Here is a 15,194-nt window from a genome sequence, read left to right as displayed (position 1 = left end):
AAAGAGAGGAGGATGCAGAGCTAGAAGAAGAGGACAATGCAGCAGAGCAGAATGCACAAGAGGGCAATGGAGATGCAGCAGAAGAGAAAGAAGATGAAGAGGCTCCAAAGGCTCCATCTCACCAGACAGGTAGGACTTGTGGCCTCGGGGCTTGTGAACAGCAGCAGGTTCCAGGCCAGCCCACAGCCGGGCAAGTGGATGAAGCTTCTCCTCTGCGGCACAGATCCTCCTGGGCAGCGTCTTTCTGAAAGGAGGCCAGGGTGGGAAGTGGGGTGCCCTAGAAAGAAGAAGAAGAAAAAGAGGAGGAAGAGGAGGAAGAAGAAGAAGGGCATCCAGAAAAAGTGGACACTCTTCTTCTTCTTCCTCCTCTTCCTCCCCGTGATCTGACACAAAGAGGATGATACGGAAGAAGAGGACAGCACAGAGAGGACAACAGCAAAGAAGGGAAAAATGAGGGAGCAAGAGAAGGAAAGGAGAGGAAGCAGAAGAGGACAACACAGAAAGAGGACAAGAAGGACGGTGCAAGAGAAGGGCAAGGGAAAGGAGGAGAAGGCCCTGATGCAAGAGAGGACGACGCAGAAGGAGAACAAGCACCATTTCTAAGCAAGCCCACCCTCTGCCCACCACCTGCTTCCCCTGGTGCACCACGCCACAGATGCCCCAAACCACCACGGCCTCCCAAAGCTCCCCCTTCTTCTCCCCAAGCCCACCATACTCTCCCCAAATCCCTTCCTTCTTCCTCTTTAATTCAACTTCTTCTTCATATTCTTCAGTTTCTTCTCCATCTTCCTCTTCTTTCTCTTCCTCTTCCTCTTCTTTCTCTTCCTCTTCCTCTTCTTTCTCTTCCTCTTCCTCTTCTCTTCTTCTTCCTCTGTGTCACTGCCATCTTCTCCCCAAACCCACCCTGTTCTCCCCACGCCCGCCCACCCATGCCCAGCAGCACGTCTTTCCCAAGCCCACAATGGTCTCCTCCAAGACAAAAAGGAAATAGGAAGAAGGGCCCTGAGGGAAGAGAGGGATGACGCAAAGGGAAGGAGAGGAAGGGGAGGACACTAAAGGAGCCAAGGGGACGGCGCAGAGGAGGGAAATGCATCCACCGCTTCTGGATGCTCTTTCTCTTCTGCCTCCTCTTCCTCTGAACATTTGAAACACGGAGGACGGTACAAAGAGGACGACGCAAAGGGAGAGGACTGAGCAGAGGGAGAGGAGGCACAGGGGGAGAGGATTGAGCAGAGGGACTACGCAGGGGGAAAGGAATGCACAGAGGGAAAGGATTGCTCAGAGGGAGAGGAGCATGCAAAGGGAGAGGAATGCGCAGAGGGAGGGGATGCACAGAGGGAGAGGATTGAACAGAGGGATTGCACAGAGGGAGAGGAATCCACAGAGGGAGAGGATTGCATAGGGGAAGAGGATTACCGTAAGGGAGAGGATTGCCCAGAGGGAATGCGCAGGGGGAGAGGAATCCACAGAGGGAGAGGCATGCCCAAGGGGAGGAGGATTGCACAGAGGGAGAGGAAAGCACAAAGGGAGAGGATTGAGCAGAGGTAATGTGCAGAGGGAGGGGAATGCGCAGAGGGAGAGGACTGATCAGAGGGAGAGGAAAGCACAAAGGGAGAGGATTGGGCAGAGGTAATGCGCAGAGGGAGAGGAATGTGCAAAGGGAATGGGCAGAGGGAGAGGATTGCGCTGAGGAAGTGGAATGCGTGTGGGGAGAGGATTGCTCAGGGGGAGGATTGCGCAGAGGGAGAGGAATGAGCAGAGGGAGAGGATTGCGCAGGGGGGAGTGGAAGGTGCAGGGGGAGAGGTATGCGTAGGGGGAGAGGTATGCGTAAGGGGAGAGGAATGCGCAGCGGGGAGGACTGCGTAGAGGGAGAGGAGCACGCAGCAGGGGAGGATTGCTCAGTGGAACAGGACTGTGCAGCGGGGAAGGAATGCACAGAGGGAGAGGATTGGGCAGAGGAAGAGGATTGCACAGATGGGGGAGGATTGCACAGAGGGTGGGGATTGCACGAGATGGAGGAATGCGCAGGGGAAGGGGAATGCACAAAGGGGGAGGAATGTGCAGGGGATAGGAATGCGCAGAGGGAGAGGAATGCAGAGGGGAGAGGAAAGAGCGGGGGCAGAGGATTGTGGAGGGGGAGAAGAACGCGCAGATGGGGGAGGATTGGGCAGAGGGGGAGGACTGAGCAGAGGGAATGCACAGAGGGAGAGGAATCCACAGAGGGAGAGGATTGCATAGGGGAAGAGGATTACCATAAGGGAGAGGATTGCCCAGAGGGAATGCGCAGGGGGAGAGGAATCCACAGAGGGAGAGGAATGCGCAGTGGGAGGAGGATTGCGCAGAGGGAGAGGAAAGCAGAAAGGGAGAGGATTGAGCAGAGGTAATGTGCAAAAGGAGAGGAATGCGCAGAGGGAGAGGAATGTGCAAAGGGAGAGGAATGTGCAGAGGGAGAGGATTGCGCAGAGGGAATGGGCAGAGGGAGAGGATTGCGCAGAGGGAACGTGCAAAGGGAGAGCAATGTGCAGAGGGAGAGGATTGCACAGAGCGAATGGGCAGAGGGAGAGGATTGCGCTGAGGAATGCACATGGGGAAAGGAATCTGCTGGGGGGGAGATTGTGCAGAGGGAGAGGAATGAGCAGAGGGAGAGGATTGCGCAGGGGGAGTGGAATGTGCAGGGGGATAGGTATGCGTACGGGGAGAGGAATGTGCGGGGGCGGAGATTGCGCAGAGGGAAAGGAATGAGAAGAGGGAGAGGATTGTGCAGGGGGAGTGGAATGTGCAGGGGGAGAGGTATGCGTAAGGGGAGAGGAATGAGCAGGGGGGGAGATTGCGCAGAGGGAGAGGAATGAGAAGAGGGAGAGGACTGTGCAGGGGGAGTGGAATGTGCAGGGGGAGAGGTATGCGTAAGGGGAGAGGAATGAGCAGGGGGGGAGATTGCGCAGAGGGAGAGGAATGAGAAGAGGGAGAGGACTGTGCAGGGGGAGTGGAATGTGCAGGGGGAGAGGTATGCGTAAGGGGAGAGGAACGAGCAGGGGGGGAGATTGCGCAGAGGGAAAGGAATGAGAAGAGGGAGAGGACTGTGCAGGGGGAGAGGACTGTGCAGGGGGAGAGGACTGTATAGGGGGAGAGGTATGCGTAAGGGGAGAGGAAGGAGCAGGGGGGGAGATTGCGCAGAGGGAGAGGAATGAGAAGAGGGAGAGGACTGTGCAGGGGGAGTGGAATGTGCAGGGGGAGAGGTATGCATAAGGGGAGAGGAATGCGCAGCAGGGAGGACTGTGTAGAGGGAGAGGAGCATGCAGCAGGGGAGGATTGCTCAGTGGAACAGGAATGTGCAGCGGGGAAGGAATGCACACAGGGAGAGGATTGCACAGATGGGGGAGGATTGCACAGAGGGTGGGGATTGCACCGAGATGGAGGAATACGCAGGGGAAGGGGAATGCACAAAGGGGAAGGAATGTGCAGGGGATAGGAATGCGTAGAGGGAGAGGAATACGCACGGGGGGAGAATTGCTCAGCGGGAGAGGACGGCGCAGAGGGAGAGGACGGCGCAGAGGGAGAGGACGGCGCAAAGGGAGAGGACGGCACAAAGGGAGAGGACGGCGCAGAGGGAGAGGACGGCGCAGACGGAGAGGATTGTGCAGAGGCAGAGAAATAGTCAGAGGAAGAGGACGGCACAGAGGAGGAGGATGGTGCCAATAGGATGACACAGGGGCAAACTGACAGGGCAAAAGAAGGGAGGGAGAGGAAGGAGCAGAGGACAACGGGAGAGGATGACAAGGACGGCAGAAGAAAACATGAAAGGAAAAGAAGGAGAAGGCCCTGGCACAGGAGAGGACAACACAGAAGGGGACAATGGGGGTGACCCAGAAGGTGCAGAAGAAGAACTATTTCTAACCAAGCCCACCCTCTGCCCACCACCTGCTTCCTCTGCTGCACCACACCAGGGGTGCCCCACACCAGGGCTGCCCCAAACCACCCAAAGCTCACCCTTGTTCTACCCAGACCCACCATGGTCTCCCCCAATTCCCTTTCTTCTTCCTCTTCTCATTCAGCTTCTCTCTCTTCTTTTACTTCTTCTTCTTTGACTTCTTCTTCTTCTCTTTCACCCGTGTCTTGTCTCCATCTTCATCCCTATCTTCTCCCTCTGTATCCCTCCCATCTTCTCCCCTAATTCACCATCCTGTCACCAAGCCCACCCAAGCCTACATATGCCCTCCCCAAGCACATCACTTTCTAACTAAGCCCACCCTCCTCCCTCTAAGCCCACCCTGGGCTCCTCAGAGAAGGGAAAGCAGGAGAAGGGACGCGACGCATACGGGGACAACGCAGCAGCAGAAGGGAACAAGCAGAAGAAGAAGGCCGCGACGCATACGGGGACGATGCAGCAGAAGAGGACCCAGGTCTGACCAAAGCTCACGTCCTTCTCCTCAAGAGCACCAAGCACTCCCCAACACAACCACGTCCTCCCAAAGCTCACCCTTGTCCTACCCAAGCCCAACACACTCTCCCAAAATCCCTTTTTTCTTCCTCTTTAATGCAACTTCTTCTTCTTCAGATTCCTCGGTTTCTTCTCCTCCTTCCTCCTCTTCATCTTCTCTGTCTTCTTACGCCTTCTCTCTCCCTCCCATATTCTCCCCAAATCCACTACGCTCTCTTCTACAACTCCATTCCCCAACCATGCCTACCATTATTATCCATCCCCAAGCCCCTCATTTTCTCTCCAAGCCCGCCGCCACGCTCTCCCCAAACCCTTTGCTTCTTCCTACACTCGTTCCGCTTCTTTTCCTTCTTTGTCTTCCTTCTCCTCTCCATCTTCGTGGTCTCTTCCTGCCTCTCTATCGTTCCCCACCCTCTCCCCAAATCCACCCCAAACTCCAACCATCTCCACCAGCAGCATCTTCTTCCAAGCCCACCGTGTTCTCCTCAAAGAAAGACAAAGAAGCAAAAGGGCCTTGAGGCAAGAAAGGCATCGTGGAGGGAAGAAGAGGAAAGGGAGGGAGGAGGACAAGAAGGGAAGATGCACAGCAGGGGAATGCAGAAGAAGAAGGGCAATGCCGCAGAGGAGGAGGCAGAAGAAAGAGAGGAGGATGCACAGCTAGAAGTCTTAAGAGGACAATGCAGCAGAGCACCAAGCACAGGTGGGCCATGCAGATGCAAGAAGAAGAGCAGAAACAAGATCAACAACGACAAGCAGGAAAAAAAGGGCACAGCGTCAGCTAGGACGACGGCGCTGAACCTCCTGCTGCTGCCTCTGCTGCTGCTACTGCTGCAGATGCAGAAGGAGAAGCAGACAAAGAAGACGAGCAAGAAGAGAGAGAAGAGAGAATGAGAAAGAGAAAGATACCTTGGTGCAACAGAGAGCGCTGTGGAACGAGGGCGGCCACTGTGTCCCACACAGCCATCGGCTCTGCAAAGTGAACAAGAACCAAAGTCACTCTCTGTGTCCTCCAACCCCAAAAGGCCTCCACAGGACGCCAGCTGTCACCACCATCCCCATCCCCACGGATGGAGACCAGCACCCACCCTGAGATGACCTTGTGCTCTCACCCGTGTCCCCTCCCTCTGGTAGCTCTTGGCCACCGCAAACTCCCAGCCCCTTGGTACCCTTCAGCGGTGGTGCTGGACACCATGAAGAAGGGCCTCCAACCCATCCCAGAAGTCCATCTTGCTCAGTCTCTCCTTGCTGGGACACTCCCCAGTGGGAGCTCCTTCCACCACTGGCTGCTCCTGCAGAGTGCGGGACCCGTGGTTCTGCGTCCCCTTTTCCCTCCTCGGCCGGGTGTGTTGCCACGGCACCCGGAATGCAACTGACAGTGCTGCCCACGGTGAGGTCACAATCACTGCCTGCCTGACGGTGCTGCCGCCACTCACGCTGCCCCGCTGCCCTCTGGGACGAGCTTGCCACCACAGCCTCCTTCTGCCTTCAGCCTCCAGCTCACATCCAGTCAGGCTGACTCCTTTGCCTTCTCCTCAAGGGACTCCTCCACAGGACCACCCTTGGCCATCCCACCTTGGGCAAATTCCTTTCTTTGAGCCCAGCTGCCACCAACAGTGCTCCACACTCCACAGACCCTTCCTAGAAACCATGGAAGGAATGGAAGGGGACCTTGAAGATCACAGCGGCACAGAATGACAGAACGTTAAGGGTTGAGAGGGAGCTCCGGACACCATCCAGCCCAACCTCCCCTGCCAGAGCAGGCTCACCCACGGCAGGGCACACAGGAACACATCCAGGCAGGGCTGGAAGCTCTCCGCAGAAGGAGTCTCCACAACCTCCCTGGGCCGCCCGGCCCCAGGCCTCCAGCCCCCTCACACCAAAGAAGTTTCTCTTCATGTCCCCATGCACCCACCTCTGCTCCAGCTGGCACCATTGCCCCTTGTCCTGTTCCCTGGCTGTCCCTGAGCACAGCCTGACTCAATCCCTGCACATCTTTATCACCAGGCATGAGGGCACCCCTCAGGCTCATCTCCAGCTGCTGCCACTCCACACCCCCAGGGCCTTTCCTGCTGGGCACTTCCCAACCTCTCTGCCCCCAGCCTGGAGCCCTCATGGGGTGCTTGTGAGCCAGGGGCAGAAGCCAGCCCTTGGCCGCCTTCAACCTCATCCCACTGACCTCTTCCCAGGGATAAAGCCTGGCTAGGTCCCTCTGGTAAAAGGAGGGGCAAGGACAACCTCCACTCCTCAGTGGACACGGAAGGGACTAGAAGACAAAAGAGGAGGAAAACGCAGAGCTACTGAAACGCCTCCTTGCCTCAATTCTCAACAGGAGCACAGGTTGTCTTCCGGACAATTGGCCTGCAGAGCTGGCAGATGGAGTCAGGGAGCACTATAGGAACCCTGTCATCCAGGAGGAAGCAGTGAGAGACCTGCTGAGCCGCTTGGATCCAGCACTCTCTGCAGCCAGTTGCCTGAACAAGTCTTGCATGTTCCCCTTGGACCTCGGTTTGGGTCGACACAGATCACTTGAATAGAGCTGTACCCCCGGGGAGTGGCGACCATCCCTACACCTGCCTGTGTGACCTAACTGGAGAACACTTCAGCAAGGAGCCCACGAGACTCAGCACCTCCCTTGCAGCAGCCTCCGCCCACCCCACGCCGGCCCCTCGGGAGAGAAAAGCTGGCGCCAGGAGATGGGGAGGGGAGGCGGGGGGGGCACTTGGTGGAGGAAGGAGGGCAATGCAGCTGCAGAGAAGGGCAATGCAGAAGAAGAAGGCTAATGCAGGAGAGGAGGAGACAGAAGAAGGGGAAGACAGAGGAAAGAGAGGAGGATGCAGTGCTAGAAGAAGAGGACAATGCAGCAGAGCAGAATGCACAAGAGGGCAATGGAGATGCAGCAGAAGAGAAAGAAGATGAAGAGGCTCCAAAGGCTCCATCTCACCAGACAGGTAGGACTTGTGGCCTCGGGGCTTGTGAACAAGCAGCAGGTTCCAGGCCAGCCCACAGCCGGGCAAGTGGATGAAGCTTCTCCTCTGCGGCACAGATCCTCCTGGGCAGCGTCTTTCTGAAAGGAGGCCAGGGTGGGAAGTGGGGTGCCCTAGAAAAGAAGAAGAAGAAAAAGAGGAGGAAGAGGAGGAAGAAGAAGAAGGGCATCCAGAAAAAGTGGACACTCTTCTTCTTCTTCCTCCTCTTCCTCCCCGTGATCTGACACAAAGAGGATGATACGGAAGAAGAGGACAGCACAGAGAGGACAACAGCAAAGAAGGGAAAAAATGAGGGAGCAAGAGAAGGAAAGGAGAGGAAGCAGAAGAGGACAACACAGAAAGAGGACAAGAAGGACGGTGCAAGAGAAGGGCAAGGGAAAGGAGGAGAAGGCCCTGATGCAAGAGAGGACGACGCAGAAGGAGAACAAGCACCATTTCTAAGCAAGCCCACCCTCTGCCCACCACCTGCTTCCCCTGGTGCACCACGCCACAGATGCCCCAAACCACCACGGCCTCCCAAAGCTCCCCCTTCTTCTCCCCAAGCCCACCATACTCTCCCCAAATCCCTTCCTTCTTCCTCTTTAATTCAACTTCTTCTTCATATTCTTCAGTTCTTCTCCATCTTCCTCTTCTTTCTCTTCCTCTTCCTCTTCTTTCTCTTCCTCTTCCTCTTCTTTCTCTTCCTCTTCCTCTTCTCTTCTTCTTCCTCTGTGTCACTGCCATCTTCTCCCCAAAACCCACCTGTTCTCCCCACGCCCGCCCACCCATGCCAGCAGCACGTCTTTCCCAAGCCCACAATGGTCTCCTCCAAGACAAAAAGGAAATAGGAAGAAGGGCCCTGAGGGAAGAGAGGGATGACGCAAAGGGAAGGAGAGGAAGGGGAGGACACTAAAGGAGCCAAGGGGACGGCGCAGAGGAGGGAAATGCATCCACCGCTTCTGGATGCTCTTTCTCTTCTGCCTCCTCTTCCTCTGAACATTTGAAACACGGAGGACGGTACAAAGAGGACGACGCAAAGGGAGAGGACTGAGCAGAGGGGAGAGGAGGCACAGGGGGAGAGGATTGAGCAGAGGGGACTACGCAGGGGAAAGGAATGCACAGAGGGAAAGGATTGCTCAGAGGGAGAGGAGCATGCAAAGGGAGAGGAATGCGCAGAGGGAGGGGATGCACAGAGGGAGAGGATTGAACAGAGGGATTGCACAGAGGGAGAGGAATCCACAGAGGGAGAGGATTGCATAGGGGAAGAGGATTACCGTAAGGGAGAGGATTGCCCAGAGGGAATGCGCAGGGGGAGAGGAATCCACAGAGGGAGAGGCATGCCCAAGGGGAGGAGGATTGCACAGAGGGAGAGGAAAGCACAAAGGGAGAGGATTGAGCAGAGGTAATGTGCAGAGGGAGGGGAATGCGCAGAGGGAGAGGACTGATCAGAGGGAGAGGAAAGCACAAAGGGAGAGGATTGGGCAGAGGTAATGCGCAGAGGGAGAGGAATGTGCAAAGGGAATGGGCAGAGGGAGAGGATTGCGCTGAGGAAGTGGAATGCGTGTGGGGAGAGGATTGCTCAGGGGGAGGATTGCGCAGAGGGAGAGGAATGAGCAGAGGGAGAGGATTGCGCAGGGGGAGTGGAAGGTGCAGGGGGAGAGGTATGCGTAAGGGGAGAGGAATGCGCAGCGGGAAGGACTGCGTAGAGGGAGAGGAGCACGCAGCAGGGGAGGATTGCTCAGTGGAACAGGACTGTGCAGCGGGGAAGGAATGCACAGAGGGAGAGGATTGGGCAGAGGAAGAGGATTGCACAGATGGGGGAGGATTGCACAGAGGGTGGGGATTTGCACGAGATGGAGGAATGCGCAGGGGAAGGGGAATGCACAAAGGGGGAGGAATGTGGCAGGGGATAGGAATGCGCAGAGGGAGAGGAATGCAGAGGGGAGAGGAAAGAGCGGGGGCAGAGGATTGTGGAGGGGGAGAAGAACGCGCAGATGGGGGAGGATTGGGCAGAGGGGGAGGACTGAGCAGAGGGAATGCACAGAGGGAGAGGAATCCACAGAGGGAGAGGATTGCATAGGGGAAGAGGATTACCATAAGGGAGAGGATTGCCCAGAGGGAATGCGCAGGGGGAGAGGAATCCACAGAGGGAGAGGAATGCGCAGTGGGAGGAGGATTGCGCAGGAGGGAGAGGAAAGCAGAAAGGGAGAGGATTGAGCAGAGGTAATGTGCAAAGGGAGAGGAATGCGCAGAAGGGAGAGGATTGCGCAGAGGGAATGGGCAGAGGGAGAGGATTGCGCAGAGGGAACGTGCAAAGGGAGAGGAATGTGCAAAGGGAGAGGAAATGTGCAGAGGGAGAGGATTGCGCAGAGGGAATGGGCAGAGGGAGAGGATTGCGCAGAGGGAATGGGCAGAGGGAGAGGATTGCACAGAGGGAACGTGCAAAGGGAGAGGAATGTGCAGAGGGAGAGGATTGCACAGAGCGAATGGGCAGAGGGAGAGGATTGCGCTGAGGAATGCACATGGGGAAAGGAATCCGCTGGGGGGGAGATTGTGCAGAGGGAGAGGAATGAGCAGAGGGAGAGGATTGCGCAGGGGGAGTGGAATGTGCAGGGGGATAGGTATGCGTACGGGGAGAGGAATGTGCGGGGGCGGAGATTGCGCAGAGGGAGAGGAATGAGAAGAGGGAGAGGACTGTGCAGGGGGAGTGGAATGTGCAGGGGGAGAGGTATGCGTAAGGGGAGAGGAATGAGCAGGGGGGAGATTGCGCAGAGGGAGAGGAATGAGAAGAGGAGAGGACTGTGCAGGGGGAGTGGAATGTGCAGGGGGAGAGGTATGCGTAAGGGGAGAGGAATGAGCAGGGGGGGAGATTGCGCAGAGGGAGAGGAATGAGAAGAGGGAGAGGACTGTGCAGGGGGAGTGGAATGTGCAGGGGGAGAGGTATGCGAAAGGGGAGAGGAACGAGCAGGGGGGGAGATTGCGCAGAGGGAAAGGAATGAGAAGAGGGAGAGGACTGTGCAGGGGAGAGGACTGTGCAGGGGAGAGGACTGTATAGGGGAGAGGTATGCGTAAGGGGAGAGGAACGAGCAGGGGGGGAGATTGCGCAGAGGGAGAGGAAATGAGAAGAGGGAGAGGGACTGTGCAGGGGAGTGGAATGTGCAGGGGAGAGGTATGCATAAGGGGAGAGGAATGGCGCAGCAGGGAGGACTGTGGTAGAGGGAGAGGAGCATGCAGCAGGGGAGGATTGCTCAGTGGAACAGGAATGTGCAGCGGGGAGGAATGCACAGAGGGAGAGGATTGCACAGATGGGGGAGGATTGCACAGAGGGTGGGGATTGCACCGAGATGGAGGAATACGCAGGGGAAGGGGAATGCACAAAGGGGAAGGAAGGTGCAGGGGATAGGAATGCGTAGAGGGAGAGGAATACGCACGGGGGGAGAATTGCTCAGCGGGAGAGGACGGGCGCAGAGGGAGAGGACGGCGCAGAGGGAGAGGACGGCGCAAAGGGAGAGGACGGCACAAAGGGAGAGGACGGCACAAAGGGAGAGGACGGCGCAGAGGGAGAGGACGGCGCAGACGGAGAGGATTGTGCAGAGGCAGAGAAATAGTCAGAGGAAGAGGACGGCACAGAGGAGGAGGATGGTGCCAACAGGATGACACAGGGGCAACTGACAGGGCAAAAGAAGGGAGGGAGAGGAAGGAGCAGAGGACAACGGGAGAGGATGACAAGGACGGCAGAAGAAAACATGAAAGGAAAAGAAGGAGAAGGCCCTGGCACAGGAGAGGACAACACAGAAGGGGACAATGGGGGTGACCCAGAAGGTGCAGAAGAAGAACTATTTCTAACCAAGCCCACCCTCTGCCCACCACCTGCTTCCTCTGCTGCACCACACCAGGGGTGCCCCACACCAGGGCTGCCCCAAACCACCCAAAGCTCACCCTTGTTCTACCCAGACCACCATGGTCTCCCCAATTCCCTTTCTTCTTCCTCTTCTCATTCAGCTTCTCTCTCTTCTTTTACTTATTCTTCTTTGACTTCTTCTCTTCTCTTTCACCCGTGTCTTGTCTCCATCTTCATCCCTATCTTCTCCCTCTGTATCCCTCCCATCTTCTCCCCTAATTCACCATCCTGTCACCAAGCCCACCCAAGCCTACATATGCCCTCCCCAAGCACATCACTTTCTAACTAAGCCCACCCTCCTCCCTCTAAGCCCACCCTGGGCTCCTCAGAGAAGGGAAAGGCAGGAGAAGGGACGCGACGCATACGGGGACAACGCAGCAGCAGAAGGGACAAGCAGAAGAAGAAGGCCGCGACGCATACGGGGACGATGCAGCAGAAGAGGACCCAGGTCTGACCAAAGCTCACGTCCTTCTCCTCAAGAGCACCAAGCACTCCCCAACACAACCACGTCCTCCCAAAGCTCACCCTTGTCCTACCCAAGCCCAACACACTCTCCCAAAATCCCTTTTTTCTTCCTCTTTAAATGCAACTTCTTCTTCTTCAGATTCCTCGGTTTCTTCTCCTCCTTCCTCCTCTTCATCTTCTCTGTCTTCTTACGCTTCTCTCTCCCTCCCATATTCTCCCCAAATCCACTACGCTCTCTTCTACAACTCCATTCCCCAACCATTGCCTACCATTATTATCCATCCCCAAGCCCCTCATTTTCTCTCCAAGCCCGCCGCCACGCTCTCCCCAAACCCTTTGCTTCTTCCTACACTCGTTCCGCTTCTTTTCCTTCTTGTCTTCCTTCTCCTCTCCATCTTCGTGGTCTCTTCCTGCCTCTCTATCGTTCCCACCCTCTCCCCAAATCCACCCCAAACTCCAACCATCTCCACCAGCAGCATCTTCTTCCCAAGCCCACCGTGTTCTCCTCAAAGAAAGACAAAGAAGCAAAAGGGCCTTGAGGCAAGAAAGGCATCGTGGAGGGAAGAAGAGGAAAGGGAGGGAGGAGGACAAGAAGGGAAGATGCACAGCAGGGGAATGCAGAAGAAGAAGGGCAATGCCGCAGAGGAGGAGGCAGAAGAAAGAGAGGAGGATGCACAGCTAGAAGTCTTAAGAGGACAATGCAGCAGAGCACCAAGCACAGGTGGGCCATGCAGATGCAGAAGAAGAGCAGAAAACAGATCAACAACGACAAGCAGGAAAAAAAGGGCACAGCGTCAGCTAGGACGACGGCGCTGAACCTCCTGCATGCTGCCTCTGCTGCTGCTACTGCTGCAGATGCAGAAGGAGAAGCAGACAAAGAAGACGAGCAAGAAGAGAGAGAAGAGAGAAAGAGAAAGAGAAGATACCTTGGTGCAACAGAGAGCGCTGTGGAAACGATGGCGGCCACTGTGTCCCACACAGCCATCGGCTCTGCAAAGTGAACAAGAACCAAAGTCACTCTCTGTGTCCTCCAACCCCAAAAGGCCTCCACAGGACGCCAGCTGTCACCACCATCCCCATCCCCACGGACGGAGACCAGCCCCACCCTGAGATGACCTTGTGCTCTCACCCGTGTCCCCTCCTCTGGTAGCTCTTGGCCACCGCAAACTCCCAGCCCCTTGGTACCTTCAGCGGTGGTGCTGGACACCATGAAGAAGGGCCTCCAACCCATCCCAGAAGTCCATCTTGCTCAGTCTCTCCTTGCTGGGACACTCCCCAGTGGGAGCTCCTTCCACCACTGGCTGCTCCTGCAGAGTGCGGGACCCGTGGTTCTGCGTCCCCTTTTCCTCCTCGGCCGGGTGTGTTGCCACGGCACCCAGAATGCAACTGACAGTGCTGCCCACGGTGAGGTCACAATCCTGCCTGCCTGACGGTGCTGCCGCCACTCACAGCTGCCCTGCTGCCCTCTGGGACGAGCTTGCCACCACAGCCTCCTTCTGCCTTCAGCTCCAGCTCACATCCAGTCAGGCTGACTCCTTGCCTTCTCCTCAAGGGACTCCTCCACAGGAACCACCCTTGGCCATCCCACCTTTGGGCAAATTCCTTTCTTTGAGCCCAGCTTGCCACCAACAGTGCTCCACACTCCACAGACCCTTCCTAGAACCATGGAAGGAATGGAAGGGACCTTGAAGATCACAGCGGCACAGAATGACAGAACGTTAAGGGTTGAGAGGGAGCTCCGGACACCATCCAGCCCAACCTCCCCTGCCAGAGCAGGCTCACCCACGGCAGGGCACACAGGAACAACATCCAGGCGGGGCTGGAAGCTCTCCGCAGAAGGAGTCTCCACAACCTCCCTGGGCCGCCCGGCCCCAGGCCTCCAGCCCCCTCACACCAAAGAAGTTTCTCTTCATGTCCCCATGCACCCACCTCTGCTCCAGCTGGCACCATTGCCCCTTGTCCTGTTCCCTGGCTGTCCCTGAGCACAGCCTGACTCCATCCCTGCACATCTTTATCACCAGGCATGAGGGCACCCCTCAGGCTCATCTCCAGCTGCTGCCACTCCACACCCCCAGGGCCTTTCCTGCTGGGCACTTCCCAACCTCTCTGCCCCCAGCCTGGAGCCCTCATGGGGTGCTTGTGAGCCAGGGGCAGAAGCCAGCCCTTGGCCGCCTTCAACCTCATCCCACTGACCTCTTCCCAGGGATAAAGCCTGGCTAGGTCCCTCTGGTAAAAGGAGGGGCAAGGACAACCTCCACTCCTCAGTGGACACGGAAGGGACTAGAAGACAAAAGAGGAGGAAAACGCAGAGCTACTGAACGCCTCCTTTGCCTCAATTCTCAACAGGAGCACAGGTTGTCTTCCGGACAATTGGCCTGCAGAGCTGGCAGATGGAGTCAGGGAGCACTATAGGAACCCTGTCATCCAGGAGGAAGCAGTGAGAGACCTGCTGAGCCGCTTGGATCCAGCACTCTCTGCAGCCAGTTGCCTGAACAAGTCTTGCATGTTCCCCTTGGACCTCGGTTTGGGTCGACACAGATCACTTGAATAGAGCTGTACCCCCGGGGAGTGGCGACCATCCCTACACCTGCCTGTGTGACCTAACTGGAGAACACTTCAGCAAGGAGCCCACGAGACTCAGCACCTCCCTCGCAGCAGCCTCCGCCCACCCCACGCCGGCCCCTCGGGAGAGAAAAGCTGGCGCCAGGAGATGGGGGAGGGGAGGCGGGGGGGGCACTTGGTGGAGGAAGGAGGGCAATGCAGCTGCAGAGAAGGGCAATGCAGAAGAAGAAGGCTAATGCAGGAGAGGAGGAGACAGAAGAAGGGGAAGACAGAGGAAAGAGAGGAGGATGCAGAGCTAGAAGAAGAGGACAATGCAGCAGAGCAGAATGCACAAGAGGGCAATGGAGATGCAGCAGAAGAGAAAGAAGATGAAGAGGCTCCAAAGGCTCCATCTCACCAGACAGGTAGGACTTGTGGCCTCGGGGCTTGTGAACAAGCAGCAGGTTCCAGGCCAGCCCACAGCCGGGCAAGTGGATGAAGCTTCTCCTCTGCGGCACAGATCCTCCTGGGCAGCGTCTTTCTGAAAGGAGGCCAGGGTGGGAAGTGGGGTGCCCTAGAAAAGAAGAAGAAGAAAAAGAGGAGGAAGAGGAGGAAGAAGAAGAAGGGCATCCAGAAAAAGTGGACACTCTTCTTCTTCTTCCTCCTCTTCCTCCCCGTGATCTGACACAAAGAGGATGATACGGAAGAAGAGGACAGCACAGAGAGGACAACAGCAAAGAAGGGAAAAATGAGGGAGCAAGAGAAGGAAAGGAGAGGAAGCAGAAGAGGACAACACAGAAAGAGGACAAGAAGGACGGTGCAAGAGAAGGGCAAGGGAAAGGAGGAGAAGGCCCTGATGCAAGAGAGGACGACGCAGAAGGAGAA

Source organism: Dryobates pubescens, chromosome Z, assembly GCF_014839835.1.
Source record: "Dryobates pubescens isolate bDryPub1 chromosome Z, bDryPub1.pri, whole genome shotgun sequence".
Taxonomy (NCBI): Eukaryota; Metazoa; Chordata; class Aves; order Piciformes; family Picidae; genus Dryobates; species Dryobates pubescens.
Note: the sequence above shows the minus strand (reverse complement) of the source record.